This window comes from Salmo salar, chromosome ssa01 (assembly GCF_905237065.1).
Source record: "Salmo salar chromosome ssa01, Ssal_v3.1, whole genome shotgun sequence".
In the NCBI taxonomy this organism is placed as follows: Eukaryota; Metazoa; Chordata; class Actinopteri; order Salmoniformes; family Salmonidae; genus Salmo; species Salmo salar.
The window spans coordinates 29,981,703-29,998,485 of record NC_059442.1 but is presented as its reverse complement, the minus strand read 5'-3'; the positions used below and the strand labels follow the sequence as shown (position 1 = coordinate 29,998,485).

Here is a 16,783-nt window from a genome sequence, read left to right as displayed (position 1 = left end):
AGAGAGAGAGAGAGAGAGAGAGAGAGAGAGAGAGAGAAATCAATATCCTAGTTGACAGAGTATTGCAGGAGGAGACAGAGGATGGGAGAGGGAGCGAGATCATGTAGTACAACAGAATAATGCATAAGCGATGAGTTTCATCAGTGCGGGGTTACAGGTACCCACCAGCTTGGCCCTGTTCTTCTGGATGATGTCTCTATTCTCTCTCTGGTACGCCTCCATGATGTGTTTGGTGCCCTCCACCTCGAGGTTGTTGGTCAGGTTATAGACTGGAGCAGAGTGCAGGGCAGCCCTCCAAGACACTAGCACAGACTTCACTTCAAATAATCTAGGGCAGATACTGGAAATCGGATTCGGCACAACCTAAAGTATGATGTTGCAAAGCACCAGACTATTGATAATTAATTGTTTTGAATGTATAAGTAAGGTTGAATGTTTCAATTGAAGGGCTTGCCAGTGCACACTACCGGTCAAAAGTTTTAGAACACCTACTCATTCAAGGGTTTTTCTTTATTTTTACTATTTTCTACATTGTAGAATAATATTGAAATAACACATATGGAATCATGTAGTAACAAAAAAAAGTGTTTAACAAATCAAAATATATTTTATATTTGAGATTCTTCAAAATAGCCACCCTTTGCCTTAACAGATTTGCACACTCTTGGCATTCTCTCAACCAGCTTCACCTGGAATGCTTTTCCAACAGTCTTGAAGGAGTTCCCACATATGCTGAGCACTTGCTGGCTGTTTTTCCTTCACTCTGCGGCCGACTCATCCCAAACCATATCAATTTGGTTGAGGTCGGGGGATTGTGGAAGCCAGGTCATCTGATGCAGCACTCCCTTACTCTCCTTCTTGGTACAATAGCCCTTACACAGCCTAGAGGTGTGTGTGGGGTCATTGTCCTGTTGAAAAACAAATGATAGTCCCACTAAGCGCAAACCTGATGGGATGGCATATCGCTGCAGAAGGCTGTGGTAGCCATGCTGGTTAAGTATGCCTTGAATTCCAAATAAATCACTGACAGTGTCACCAGCAAAGCACCCCCACACCTCCTCCATGCCGCATGGTGGGAACCACACATGCAGAGATCATCCCTTCACCTACTCTGCTTCTCACAAAGACACAGCGGTTGGAACCGAAAATATAAAATTTGGACTCATCAGACCAAAGGACAGATTTCCACCAGTCTAATGTCCATTGCTCGTGTTTTTTGGCCCAAGCAAGTCTCTTCCTATTGGTGTCCTTTAGTGGTTTCTTCGCAATTCGACCATAAAGGCCTGATCACACAGTCTCCTCTGAACAGTTGATGTTGAGATGTGTCTGTTACTTGAACTCTGTGAAGCATTTATTTGGGCTGCAATTTCTGAGGCTGGTAACTCTAATGAACTTATCCTCTGCAGCAGAGGTAACTCTGGGGCTTCCATTCCTGTGGCAGTCCTCATGAGAGCCAGTTTCATCATTGCGCTTGATGGCTTTGCGACTGCACTTGAAGAAACTTTAAAAGTTCTTGAAATGTTCCATATTGACTGGCCTTCATGTCTTAAAGTAATAATGGACTGTCGTTTCTCTTTGCTTATTTGAGCTGTTCTTGCCATAAAATGGACTTGGTCTTTTACTAAATAGGGTTATCTTCTGTACACCCCCCTACCTTGTCACAACACAACACAACTGATTGGCTCAAACGCATTAAGAAGGAAAGAAATTCCACAAATTAACTTTTAACAAGGCACACCTGTTAATTGCAATTGCATTTACAGTTACGTCATTTATCAGACGCTCTTATCCAGAGCGACTTACAGTAGTGAGTGCATACATTTCATACATTTTTTCTCCATACTGGTCCCCCGTGGGAATAGAACCCACAACCCTGGCGTTGCAAACACCATGCTCTACCAACTGATGCATTCCAGGTGACTACCTCATGAAGCTGGTTGAGAGAATGCCAAAAATGTGCAAAGCTGTCATCAAGACAAAGTGTGGCTATTTGAAGAATCTCAAATATATTTTGATTTGTTTAACACTTTTTTGGTTAATACATGATTCCATCTGTGTTATTTCATAGTTTTGATATCTTCAATATTATTCTACAATGTAGAAAATAGTAAAAATAAAAGAAAAACCTTTGAATGAGTAGGTGTTCTAAAACTTTTGACCAGTAGTGTATTTCTCTAAAAGTAATAAACCATGTTTCTGACAATGTACGCATAGGAAACCATAGGCTAACCCATAGTCACAGTGCAAGAACCATCTGACAGAGATCTCTGAGAATTGGCAGAGAGAGACTGGTGGGTCTCTGACCCTGGCTGGCACTGACGCCTGTAAAACTTCAACATCCAGAGCCAAGGCCAGATCAATGCACTAAGACCCCCCTTCTATCTCTCCATCTCCCGAGTCCACAGCCTGCTCTCACCGATCTCCTCTACTTGCTCCAAGTAGTCATTGTATTCTCTCAGGCTGGAGAAGTCCAAGTCTCTCGTTCTAACTGTGAAAGAGAAGAGAAAAAAAACATATATACTCTTAAGTATCAGGCCTAATACTTGTTTGCACACATTACATTGAAATAGCAGGGCTAAAGAAACAAAGATGAGGGATGGACAGAACGGGAGGGGCTGAGGCAGATGTATGGCAGGGAAAGAGCCTTCCCATTTGAGCAACCCCTGGGGGGCCATTGTCTACAAAACAAACAGCATAATGACAAAGACAAAGGAAGCTTAAGGAGAGGGAGGAGAGGGCTGAACACAAACACACACAGAGACACACCCTTCTCCCCCCAGCCCCTCAATCACATCTTGAGCACCTTCATGCGGATCTCCACCTCCTTGTCGATGGCTGGGTCTTTGAAGAGCTGCATGCGGAAGTTACTCTTCCTCAGGGGCGTGCCACACTGCACACAGTTCCCCGAGCCACTCACAAACAGCATGTCCACACAGCTCTCACAAGCATGTCCACACAGCTCTCACATCTGAGGAAACAGACACATTTGTGTCTAACACACACACATACAGTTGAAGTCAGAAGTTTACATACACCTTAGCCAAATATACTGCTCAAAAAAAATAAAGGGAACACTAAAATAACACATCCTAGATCTGAATGAATGAAATAATCTTTTTTCTTTACATAGTTGAATGTGCTGACAACAAAATCACACAAAAATAATCAATGGAAATCCAATTTATCAACCCATGGAGGTCTGGATTTGGAGTCACACTCAAAATTAAAGTGGAAAACCACACTACAGGCTGATCCAACTTTGATGTAATGTCCTTAAAACAAGTCAAAATGAGGCTCAGTAGTGTGTGTGGCCTCCACATGCCTGTATGACCTCCCTACAACGCCTGGGCATGCTCCTGATGAGGTGGCGGATGGTCTCCTGAGGGATCTCCTCCCAGACCTGGACTAAAGCATCCGCCAACTACTGGACAGTCTGTGGTGCAACGTGGCGTTGGTGGATGGAGCGAGACATGATGTCCCAGATGTGCTCAATTGGATTCAGGTCTGGGGAACGGGCGGGCCAGTCCATAGCATCAATGCCTTCCTCTTGCAGGAACTGCTGACACACTCCAGCCACATGAGGTCTAGCATTGTCTTGCATTAGGAGGAACCCAGGGCCAACCGCACCAGCATATGGTCTCACAAGGGGTCTGAGGATCTCATCTCGGTACCTAATGGCAGTCAGGCTACCTCTGGCGAGCACATGGAGGGCTGTGCGGCCCCCCAAAGAAATGCCACCCCACACCATGACTGACCCACCGCCAAACCAGTCATGCTGGAGGATGTTGCAGGCAGCAGAACATTCTCCACGGCGTCTCCAGACTCTGTCACGTCTGTCACATGTGCTCAGTGTGAACCTGCTTCATCTGTGAAGAGCACAGGGCGCCAGTGGCGAATTTGCCAATCTTGGTGTTCTCTGGCAAATGCCAAACGTCCTGCACGGTGTTGGGCTGTAAGCACAACCCCCACCTGTGGACGTCGGGCCCTCATACCACCCTCATGGAGTCTGTTTCTGACCGTTTGAGCAGACACATGCACATTTGTGGCCTGCTGGAGGTCATTTTGCAGGGCTCTGGCAGTGCTCCTCCTGCTCCTCCTTGCACAAAGGCGGAGGTAGCGGTCCTGCTGCTGGGTTGTTGCCCTCCTACGGCCTCCTCCACGTCTCCTGATGTACTGGCCTGTCTCCTGGTAGCGCCTCCATGCTCTGGACACTACGCTGACAGACACAGCAAACCTTCTTGCCACAGCTCGCATTGATGTGCCATCCTGGATGAGCTGCACTACCTGAGCCACTTGTGTGGGTTGTAGACTCCGTCACATGCTACCACTAGAGTGAAAGCACCGCCAGCATTCAAAAGTGACCAAAACATCAGCCAGGAAGCATAAGAACTGAGAAGTGGTCTGTGGTCACCACCTGCTGAACCACTCCTTTATTGGGGGTGTCTTGCTAATTGCCTATAATTTCCACCTGTTGTCTATTCCATTTGCACAACAGCATGTGAAATGTATTGTCAATCAGTGTTGCTTCCTAAGTGGACAGTTTGATTTCACAGTAGTGTGATTGACTTGGAGTTACATTGTGTTGTTTAAGTGTTCCCTTTATTTTTTTGAGCAGTGTACATTTAAAAACTCAGTTTTTCACAATTCCTGACATTTAATCCTAGTAATAATGCCCTGTTTTAGGTCAGTTAGGATTACCACTTTATTTTAAGAATGTGAAATGTCAGAATAATAGTAGAGAACAATTTATTTCAGATTTTATTTCTTTCATCACATTCCCAGTGGGTCAGAAGTTTACATAGACTCAATTAGTATTTGGTAGCATTGCCTTTAAAATTGTTTAACTTGGGTCAAACGTTTAGGGTAGCCTTCCACAAGCTTCCCACAATAAGTTGGGTAAATTTTGGCCCATTCCTCCTGACAGAGCTGGTGTAACTGAGTCAGGTTTGTAGGCCTCCTTGCTCACACATGCTTCTTCAGTTCTGCCCACAAATTTTCTATGGGATTGAGGTCAGGGCTTTGGGATTGCCACTCCAATACCATGACTTTGTTGTCCTTAAGCCATTTTGCCACAACTTTGGAAGTATGCTTGGGGTCATTGTCCATTTGGAAGACCCATTTACGACCAAGCATTAACTTCCTGACTGATGTCTTGAGATGTTGCTTCAATAGATCCACATAATTTCCCTTCCTCATGATGCCATCTATTTTGTGAAGTACACCAGTCCCTCCTGCAGCAAAGCACCCCCACAACATGACGCTGCCACCCCCGTGCTTCACGGTTGGGATGGTGTTCTTCGGCTTGCAAGCCTCCCCCTTTTTCCTCCGAACATAACGATGGTCATTATGGTCAAACTGTTCTATTTTCGTTTCATCAGACCAGAGGACATTTCTCCAAAAAGTACGATCTTTGTCCCCATGTGTAGTTGCAAACTGTAGTCTGGCTTTTTTATAGCGGTTTTGGAGCAGTGGCTTCTTCCTTGCTGAGCGGCCTTTCAGGTTAAGTTGATATAGGACTCGTTTTACTGTGGATATAGATACTTTTGTACCCGTTTCCTCCAGCATCTTCACAAGGTCCTTTGCTGTTGTTCTGGGATTGATTTGCACTTTTCGCACCAAAGTACATTCATCTCTAGGAAAAAGAACGCGTCTGCTTCCTGAGCAGTATGACGGCTGCGTGGTCCCATGGTGTTTATAGTTGCGTACTATTGTTTGTACAGATGAACGTAGTACCTTCAGGCATTTGGAAGTTGCTCCCAAGGATGAACCAGACTTGTGGAGGTCTACAATTTTTTGTCTGAGGTCTTGGCTGATTTCTTTTGAGTTTCCCATGATGTCAAGCAAAGTGGCACTGAGTTGGAAGGTAGGCCTAGAAATACATCCACAGATAAACCTCCAATTGACTCAAATTATGTAATTTAGCCTATCAGAAGCTTCTAAAGCCATGACATCATTTTCTGGAATTTTCCAAGCTGTTTAAAGGCACAGTCAACTTAGTGTATGTAAAATTCTGACCCACTGGAATTGTGATAGTGAATTATAAGTGAAATAATCTGTCTGTAAACAATTACTTGTGTCATGCACAAAGTAGATGTCCTAACCGACTTGCCAAAACTATAGTTTGTTAACAAGAAATGTGTGGAGTGGTTGAAAAACGAGTTTTAATGACTCCAACCTAAGTATATGTAAACTTCCGACTTCAACTGTATATACAAAGCTTTACAGAAGAAGCCTTATTCTTTGGAGCATGCAGGTCCTATGTGCATGTCTAATGCACTTTTCCTTAGCAATGGCCTGGTGGTATACTTCCATTTTATATAATATGTATGTGAGTTATCAGCTCCACAACAGGTGATAATGGCCATCTTATATTACCTTAATGTAATAGTTCAGACGGTAGGAATCATGAACGCAATGTTGCAGACAGACAGGAAATTAATCTGACACCCCTGCCAAAGATTATTTGTCTGCACTGGAAATGTATTTTTTTATTGTAATTTCAAACAGTCAGCATGCCACACAATACAAAATCCAGTTCAGCAATGCACCCACAGCTTCTCATCACTAAACCATTTCAAATTCCACTGATGCTGAAGTTCCCTGAAAGGCTCAGGTTTCTTTCAACATTCAGGATGGTAATAATTTGTTATGACCAAGAAAGTGCTCTAACAACTGGTCTAATATTAATGAGATCCCAAAAAAGACAAAACAGTTATGGTAGTTTAGAGATAAATATGTCATTATAAACTGCATCGATAAAGAACAGGACTACAGGACTACATTAGACATTAGACACTGAGACATATCATGTCTCAGTGTTCCTGTATTGGTCTGGTATAATAAGTATTACTGCATAGAGGGGTTCCCTTCCCTCATTGGCCAACACAGAGCTGTTCTAGGAAATTGTTGCATGACACACACATTCCATAATCAAATGTCAATGTCCACCAATAGGAAAACATTCCAATGCAGAGGGTCCTTCCACAAGTGGGGCGGCAAGTAGCCTAGTGGTTAGAGCGTTGGACTAGTAACCGAAAGGTTGCAAAATTGAATCCCCGAGCTAACAAGGTAGAAATCTGTCGTTCTGCCCCTGAACAAGGCAGTTAACCCACTGTTCCTAGGCCGTCATTGAAAATAAGAATTTGTTCTTAACTGAGTTAAATAAAGGTTTAAAAAAAATAAAATTTTAAAAATCCATCACAACAACACGGCCATAGCAACCACAAGAGCCACCTTCGGGCCGAGCAACATTTACCCATCAATCACACCTTTAAGCAGGTAGGAGTTTACCCATCAATCACACTCAAGTGAGGAGTGGACCCTAAAGACAATGGAGAAGGTCTTAAATCTTCCCTAAGTAGGCGGCAGGAGGGGTGCGCGGCAGGCGGGGGCGGGGGACTGGATAAACGTTTGCACAGTCCATTCTTTTAATTAAGTCTCTGTGGAGCTTTATTCCACTGGAATTCACCTTCTGTAGGCTTCCTGCTCTTAGCTGGCCACCTTCAGAAGCAAGCACCAACATCTGGCTTCCAAATGGCCACATCTGGAGTGACTACAACCGTTTTAACCCCAAAACATAGCCAAAATGTTTTTGTTTTTTTCAATGTGATGAAATTCGAGGGGAAAATCGTCTTGGGCCTACAATTTTTTATTTTATGTTTCCAAAGTCTCATTTCTTTCAAACCCTCTTCAGAACTTGAGTGTTTTAGGCCTAGACGCAGTAAATCTTTTTCACCTCATCAGCAGGATTCTAAATGAAAAAGCAGTTATGAGAGAAACAGCAGAGCTACTGGGCTTTACCTGTTTACATATCAGATATGCAGAAAACAAAGCAAACCTGCCAAAAGATCATTAACACCAACAAACTCTAGTAGGGATACACATTATACATTTTTTATTTTTTTTTAAATCGGTGAACATATCGGAATCGGCCAATGTCTACTCCCAATGTGCAAAACCAATTTTAAAATCTGATGTGCATCCCTATATAACGAAAGTACATGACGTAATGACGCCACGTAAAATTTTGCGCTAAACGCATTCCTAAAGTAGCCCACAATGTCTGCTGTGTGGATCAAGCAGTCAACAAGTCATGCAGTCATTTGAAAGAGTCAAAATTTCAGCAAGACAACTCAAAAGGCGAAATCCATTAAAGCCAAGGTAATGGAATTCATTTCCCTTGACAATCAACCGTTCTCTGTCGTGGGTGATGTTGGCTTTTGCCGACTGGTCTAGCAGTCAACAAGTCATGCTTAACACTACCAAGTGCGCAATTTTTCAGATGTTGCCCTACCCGGAGTTACACAGTAATAGCGTCACAGCTATTAGCTTCACAACATACATACTATGTCGTTTGGGTCTTTGTGTGTCAAAAAAGATACAGTAGCACTGTCAAAGCTGTACAAAAAAAGTCTGCAAACACCGGCCACGAACGATGCGTTTACAATACCGCGTTGGTAATAAAGCATCATTTGTTCGACCTCAACTTCTGGGGTAGCTAGCTTTAGCTTGGTACCTAGTTAGCACCAATACAACCAGCTTGAAAACAATGACCAGTAAAAACTGCAGTCATTTTCATTATTCTAAGCAATGATTTAGGAATCCTTGCGAGTAAGTATTAGCTAGGTTCTCACTTGATGTTCACCTATTGAAATTGAACTTCAGTTCATGAAAACAAATAGCTAGCCAGCTACTTAACCCTGTTGCCCAAAGCTAACGTTATAAGCAGCCAGCTAGCTTCATCTGGCTGGACCGGGTTATGTGTTGTGATGCTAGCCACAATAAGGATTAGGCACAATAGTGGAATTTGCAGTTTACCTTCAAAATAAAAGTATGTCATTGACAGTGATGCAAATGAATACAAATAGTAGAATTATGCCATACTTTTATTTTGAAGGCTAAATGCAAAGTCGACTGTTGTGGCTAATCCTTATTGTGGCTAGCTTCACATAGATGGGTCCGACCACCATTAATCAAATAAGAACAGTCTTATAAATTAGGGTTACTTTAGATGATGACACCTAGCTATATAGTTAGCTAACTAACTATAGCTACTGAAACAGATGTCGTTTTGCTATGTTTTGGGGAAGAACATTGCTTGCAAACATGAGCTAGCTAGCTTTGTAGGTGCGCGAGACAACTTTACCAGCATCATAGCATACGTATCGATGAATAGTTGTGACATATGAAATACGAGTGATAGTGTAATCAATGTGTAATAACTACGTAAAAAATGTATGAACGAATTATTATGTGATGTGCAGTCATATTCAGGTCCTGATTGCTCAAATAGTGTTATTTGACACGTCAAATAGTGTTAAATAACATATTTTTTGACACGCAAAGACCCAAACGGCGTTCCATAGAAATCTTGGTTGAGAATGAAACGACTGAACAACGAAACAGCACAGCAAGTAAGTGAAAGAAATAGGTTTTGATTATGTTTTACTGGTAATGGGGACATACGTAAACACCAACAAAATAACTTTTTGGTCAGTGTGGTGTGTAACCTTTATTTAACTAGGCAAGTCAGTTAATCCTCTGGGGTACCGTGACCGTCGACCGTCCCACCGCCCACCTGCGGGACGTGACCGTCCCACCTGCGGGACACACTATTCAACAGCCAGTGAAATAACAGGGCGCCAAATTCAAAACAACAAAAATCTCATAATTCAAATTTCTCAAACATAAAACTATTATATCCCATTTTAAAAAGATACACTTCTCCTTAATCCAACCACATTGTCCAATTTCAAATAGGCTTTACGGCGAAAGCATAGCATTAGATTATGTTAGGACATCACCTTGACAAGAAAAATCACACAGCCATTTTCCAAGCAAGGAGAGGCGTCACAATAACCAGAAATACAGCTAAAATGAATCACTAACCTTTGATGATCTTCATCAGATGGCACTCATAGGACTTCATGTTACACAATACATGTATGTTTTGCTCGATAAAGTTCATATTTATATCCAAAAACCCCATTTTACATTGGCGTGTAATGTTCAGAAATGTTTTGCCTCTCAAAACTTCTGGTGAATGAGCACATCAATTTACAGAAATACTCATCATAAACGTTGATAAAATATTAAACTGTAATCCAAAGAATTATAGATACACTTCTCCTTAATGCAACCGCTGTGTCATATTTCAAAAAAACTTTACAACGAAAGCACACTTTGCAATAATCTGAGTACAGCATTCAGACACAAAACCAAACCCGCCATTTTGTGGAGTCAATAAAACTCATAAATAATATTATAAATATTCACTTACCTTTGATGATCTTCATCAGAATGCACTCCCAGGAATCCCAGGTCCACAATAAATGTTTGTTTTGTTCGATAAAGTCCATCATTTATGTCCAAATACCTCCTTTTTCTTCACGCGTTCAGTCCACTACTCCAAATGCAGGAAGCGCGCGAAAATGTCACGACGAAAAGTAAAAAAAAGTTCAATTTACGTTCGTAGAAATATGTCAAACGATGTATAGCATCAATCTTTAGGATGTTTTTAACATAAATCTTCAGTAATATTCCAACCGGACAATTCCAATGTCTTCAGAAAAGAAAAGGAACACAGCTCACACTCACGCGAGTGCGCGCCTCTGAGCTCATGTCATTTCCTCACTCATCTGACTCCAGGCCCTCTTGTTCGCTTCAAATTCACAGTAGAAGCATGAAACAACGTTCTAAAGACTGTTGACATCTAGTGGAAGCCTCAGGAAGTGCAAAATGAACCCTAAGTCACTGTAGTTTGAATAGGGAATCAATTGAAAAAACTACAAGCCTCAGATTTTCAACTTCCTGGTTGGATTTTTCTCAGGGTTTTGCCTGCCATATGAGTTCTGTTATACTCACAGACATCATTCAAACAGTTTTAGAAACTTCAGAGAGTGTTTTCTATCCAAATCTAATATGCATATCCTACCTTCTGAGCCTGAGTAGCAGGCAGTTAATTTGGGCACGCCTTTCATCCGGATGTCAAAATACTGCCCCCTACCCTAGAGAAGTTAAGAACAAATTCTTATTTACAATGACGGCCTACACCAGCCAAACCCGGACGACGCTAGGACAATTGTGCGCCGCCCTATGGGCAGATGTGATACAGCCTGGATTCGAACCAGGGACTGTAGTGTTAGATGCAGTGCCTTAGACCGCTGAGTCCATGTGTGTGTTTTAACTATTTAACTGAACTAGAATGCTTAAAAAGCCACAATATATTTTGTATCTGTTATCGGTATCGTTTTTTTTTGGCAAGGAAAATATTGGATATCGGTATCAGCCAAAAATGTCATATCTGTTCATCACTACCCTCTAGTATAGGAAAGAGCTCACAAAACATGAGCAAATTGGCCTAGTTCAACAATTGCTGGATTTATCACACAAAAAAACATAAATAAAACAAAAATGATCCTGTACTTGGTTGGGCCCCAGGACCATGAGAGAGCCCCCTGTTCAAGTGCAGCCCAGTAGGGGCAGATGATCACTGTGGCCCCAGGCTACAGGAGATGTATAGACCTGGCCATATGGAGGTAAAAGGGGGGTTTGCTGCTTGTTTCCACAGACCCACAAAGAGCCCATTCATCAGGTAGGTCCAGGAGTGGGGCGTAGCTTGCCCCCTGTCCCATAAATGGACCACATAACGGACCCTTCCACAGGGGAAATCCTCTGTAATTCTAGAGCAAAGAGGTGAAACTAAGAGAAGATTGGAGGGAGGAGACTTTCAAAGTAAACTTGCCATCTTCAGGCAAGCTCCTCTCAGACAAGCCATTTGTATAGGACCCTCTGATTGTCAAATCAATTTTTATTGTCACATGCCTCGTAAACAACAGGTGTAAACTAACAGTGAAATGCTGACTTACGAGCCGTTCCAATAATGCAGAGAGAAAAATAGAAAAATAGAAAAATAATAGAATACACAATGCGCAACATTGACAGGGGATGCAGGGTTTTTTTTTGCCTCATTTAGATATGTTTCTGCTTATAATTTCAGACATTTTGTTAGTCAACTTGTCTACAATTAGATACAAGCAGCTTATCTTCTGTCATTATATGTTGACCTAGAAGACTATATAAACCCTTGCTTACCAGAACAATACCATAAATCGGTAGAATGAATGCTTCAATCTATTTGACATCGGTCAAGTTCTCCATCATCTCTGCTTCTTTTGCAGATCAAAGACATTTAGGGACTGAGGAGAAAATGCAATAAGTCAACAACAACAAATTGGGAACGATTTTCTGTGCTAGTTGTAAGGAAATATAAAGCTGTGAAAACGACCCAACATTTTTCCGATAAGATTTCAGTTCGGCTTGGATCTATATTTTATGTGGTTGAAATACTATCATCTTTTATGATGCTGATAAATATAGCCTTCATATTCTCTGATGTTCCCGAGTCAAAATGTACATTTGGTGTATCATTTTACTGCAAGAAATGCTTAATTCTGCAGGAGATAATATAAAAAGACTATGTGAGAGGTTATAGACTTTTAGACAGTGTCCAGATTTCAGTTTCCATTTAACCGATCTGAACAGCAGGCTACAGTTCCCTTGACGTGCCATAGGCCTATTTGAAGTCCCCATCTTGTGACTGTGTAATTTGTATAGCTTCTCACAATCACACATAACATAGCCGGCAAGACTATCATCCTCTTTTACAACTTTAACAAATCTTTCCTAAACATTACTTTTCTGGCCCTCCCCTCTCTTTATTTTCATCTCTCCTCGCAACTTTTCTCTTATTGAATTCAACTCTGACATTGTCCTTTTTGCCTCAGTGGATCACTGTTAACTCTTTCTGCCCGTTCCCAAAAGCACTTGGCAATTGGTGTGTAGGCTATTTGGCACGCGTACAGTTAGGCCTTGAAGCTTAAACTTACGCTCTAATGTCAGATAGCCTAAAATAATGAAAGAAAAACCTCAATGATATGCACAGTGTACAAAACATTAGAAACGCCTTCCTAATATTGAGTTGCACCCCTTTTGCCCTCAGAACAGCCTCACTTCGTTGGGGCATGGACTCTAGGTGTCAAAAGCGTTCCATAGGGATGCTGGCCCATGTTGACTACAATGCTTCCCACAGTTGTGTCAAGTTGTCTGGATGTCCTTATGGTGGTGGAACATTCTTGATACACATGGGAAACTGTTGAGCATTAAAAAAATAAAAAATGCAGCATTGCAGTTCATTCAGCGTAAATTGCACAAAAATGATACATTATGGATTTATGAATGTATTGTTTTCTCTTTATTCAACCCAACTGCCACCCACCCGCCCTTCATCCACACAATATTTAGTGGTTATAAGCACGGGGACTGCGGGTTATGAGTCAACCCATACATCACTAATACACGGTGTGACAGAATTGGTCAAGAGCCCATAAAACGCCTGCTATCCACTGCAGCGTCATCTTTCAAATTGTGCCTTTCTCCTGCTGTTGGGCATAAGGGCTTGAGAGACTATACAGTAATATGTCCAGCATCATCCACACGATTTCTCTAGCATACGCTATCTTTCCCTCAGTCTCTTCCTCTCTCCCAGAACTGTTCTCACTGTAGCAGAGTGGTGAGCGAGCCCTGCAGCCCCAGTCCTCCCCCTCACCTGTCCTGCTCAGAGCTCATATCTCTCCCATCTGCAGCTGTCAGCAGGTCAGAAAGGAGGTAAACAGGGGCCTGGTACAGCAAAGACAACCCCCTCCCCCTCCGCAACCCCAACAGCCAGTGACATTGCCTCCCTCCCTCCTCCACACTATTGAAGGTAGGAACAATGCAGCCACATAGGGGCTGGTTCACCTGTTTCTCCCATAAAGCCCTCTTCATGCCCCAGACTCCATGCCCCGGACTCCATGCCCCGGACTCCATGCCCCGGACTCCATGCCCCGGACTCCATGCCCCGGACTCCATGCCCCGGACTCCATGCCCCGGACACCATGCCCCGGACTCCATGCCCCGGACTCCATGCCCCGGACACCATGCCCCGGACACCATGCCCCGGACTCCATGCCCCGGACTCCATGCCCCGGACTCCATGCCCCGGACACCATGCCCCGGACACCATGCCCCGGACACCATGCCCCGGACACCATGCCCCGGACTCCCACACAAGCAGCTGTGGTGCGTGGGCCCAGGCAGGAGATCCCTTTGTGTAATAATCACCTGGCCATCGAACACCGCTAACCTACTGTGACGCCCCATTCCTGCCAGTAACACCTAAAACGTAAGGAGCCACAGCCAGAAAACACTGAGACATTTGATTGACTCTAACTAATGGGAAGATGAATGTCATAAATTACAAGGTACATCATCCAGCATGGGAAAGAGTAATCTACATCACTGACTTCTAAAGGGGTAGTGACCAACAGACACACAAGAACCTAGCCTCCACCTGCAGAGGTGTCCCTATCAGTCCTTCCTGGATCTGTACCTACCCATCCTAATATGCCTGGCCCACCGGCATCTGTGCTGTGTGCTGTGTCGTCGCCAAAGGACATAGGTCCTGCGTCATCGTGCGTAGGTAATAAATAACAGAAGGCCACGGCGACAGTAAATGTGCCACTGTGAGGTTTAAATTTAGATGCAGGGTGGAGTGGTTCCATATAGCGCGTGGGACGGCCTAGACTGGATGGCTTCACAGCGTTGTCAGCTGTCAGCAACACTCTCTCCCCAATGCAGATAAGACCTTGCCACAGCTTGACCAATTGACAGTCAGACAGACAGACAGACAGACAGACAGACAGACAGACAGACAGACAGACAGACAGACAGACAGACAGACAGACAGACAGACAGACAGGTGGGCAGGATATTTTTGTTTCTAGAATTCCATTCAAATAAGCCTATAGACACTATGTTGACTATGAAAAAAAAGATCACTTTTGTCAAGACTAGGCTTATCTCTAGTGACAGATGGGATTTGGTTCTGGGTTCCGAGACTGCACAACATTTGCACATCAGCAATATCACACCAAACCTTGAAATCAAAAAGTTGTCAAATAACCAGCAGTCGGGAGAGTCAAAGACAACATCCCAATGTGTGTGGTTGCAGTTTCCTAGCAGCACCCTGATGATCTGGTAAACAGCTCTGAAGAGCACCAGCAAGGTGACCGGAGCTAGGGAAGGGCGATCCTCTAAATTGCTTTATTGCAAAGTTATTTAAATGTTCTCCCAGTGTGACCCTGCGTCCAGACAGAACAGAAGCTCTGAGTTATGAGTGGGCTGACCTGATGACGAAGCACAGCCACTTCCTGATGGTACGGTCAATAAACATGCAGGGTCGAACATATGCTCCAGCAGACACCAGCATTTTCAGCACGCTTCACTGTCACTGTATAACAACACCCATAAAAATCAACCGGTCTCCTCTCCATCACGGAGACTGGGTGGATGTCTGGGCTTACAAAACAGGGGGGGTTTTGGGAACAGCTTTATTGCAATATTTTTTTATGTTACTTCCAAAGATACTGAGCGACTACGTCAACCAGAATTGATATATGGGCAGTTTCCGTATCACAAACATCAAGCCAGCGCTGTTTATTAAAAAAGAAACGTGTGCAAACTGTCCAGCTTGTAAACAAGACACGCTGAGACAAAGATACGTGTTTACGTTGCCGATAGAAAGAACATATTAAAACAAGCAAACATGAATGTTGACATCACGCACCAAAAGGTAACAGCTCCTCACGTTCAGCTTGACTAACGTTACAGACGTACTAACTAACGTTAGTTTATTTTATATTTCTTGTTGTAGTTGTCTGGCTAAATAATAAACATTATATATATCTAACGGATTGAAAACATGCAGCTAATAGGTGGGAAGGGTTGCGTTAGCTAGTTATCATGAATTGATACTCACAGCGTGTGGCCACAAACATTCACCATTCGTTTCAGGGACTGATTCCTGTATTTTGCTGTCTTGCATCTCGGACACCCTTGGTTGTCCATCTCTACAAAGCACAGAAAATAGATGTCAACAATGAACTAGCAAGTTATCAATATCTCTTAACAGTTCACACAAGTGGTAAAATATGTCACATCTAAATAGTCCCGATGAGAACGTCGGTGGTAAGATCGGTTCCTAGTTAATGGTCCTTCATAGCGTACCGCACTAAGTGGACAAATGCGCAATAGTGATAAATCTTGTTATTTTCACATTTAAGATTATGAAAACAAGAATAAACACACACACACACACGACATTTTCAGAGCTCCACAATGTTTAGGCTTATTTAATTTTTTTAAACTGAAATTATGCATTTTCATCTGATAGCCTGTTAGATAACCTATTTGAAAACATGAGAAACTCACTATAGTAATCAGCAAAAAACATTGTTAACAATAATAGTCTAATAATCAGAGCCTAATAGTAACAGGTATTTGCATCAGCTATATATTATTGTTGCATTATGAATCCTATATATCCTATCAGTTAATTTCCATTAACTGAGCTAACGCATAAGGAACTTTCATTAGTTTGCTTTTTTATATGAATCGATGTTGGAGTTGAATGTATAATGTAGGCTATAAAGAGTAGGCTGCTGTACGCATATCACCAATGATTTAATTTAGCTAAAAGGAGCAGTCCATTATCGCACAGCTCAGTTGGTACAATCAAAAAATAATATGCCATGATGCAGACAATATGGAGAGTCTTTTCCGCTCCCATATCAAAATCCCCAACACATTCACCTTGTACAGGTAAGCCTCTGAAAAACTGTACGTCATGTTTGAGTGACAGCTGCAAACCAAACATTCGTCTCTGGGTCGAGGTCGCTCCTCCCTG

The 16,783-nt window shown here is 42.8% G+C and overlaps 1 pseudogene; it reads right to left on the bottom strand.

The window, feature by feature from the left end:
• The window catches only part of LOC106598880 (CDK-activating kinase assembly factor MAT1-like), a 64,512-nt pseudogene extending 48,340 nt beyond the window's left edge, over positions 1-16,172 (bottom strand).
• Positions 16,173-16,783: the final 611 nt, after the last annotated feature.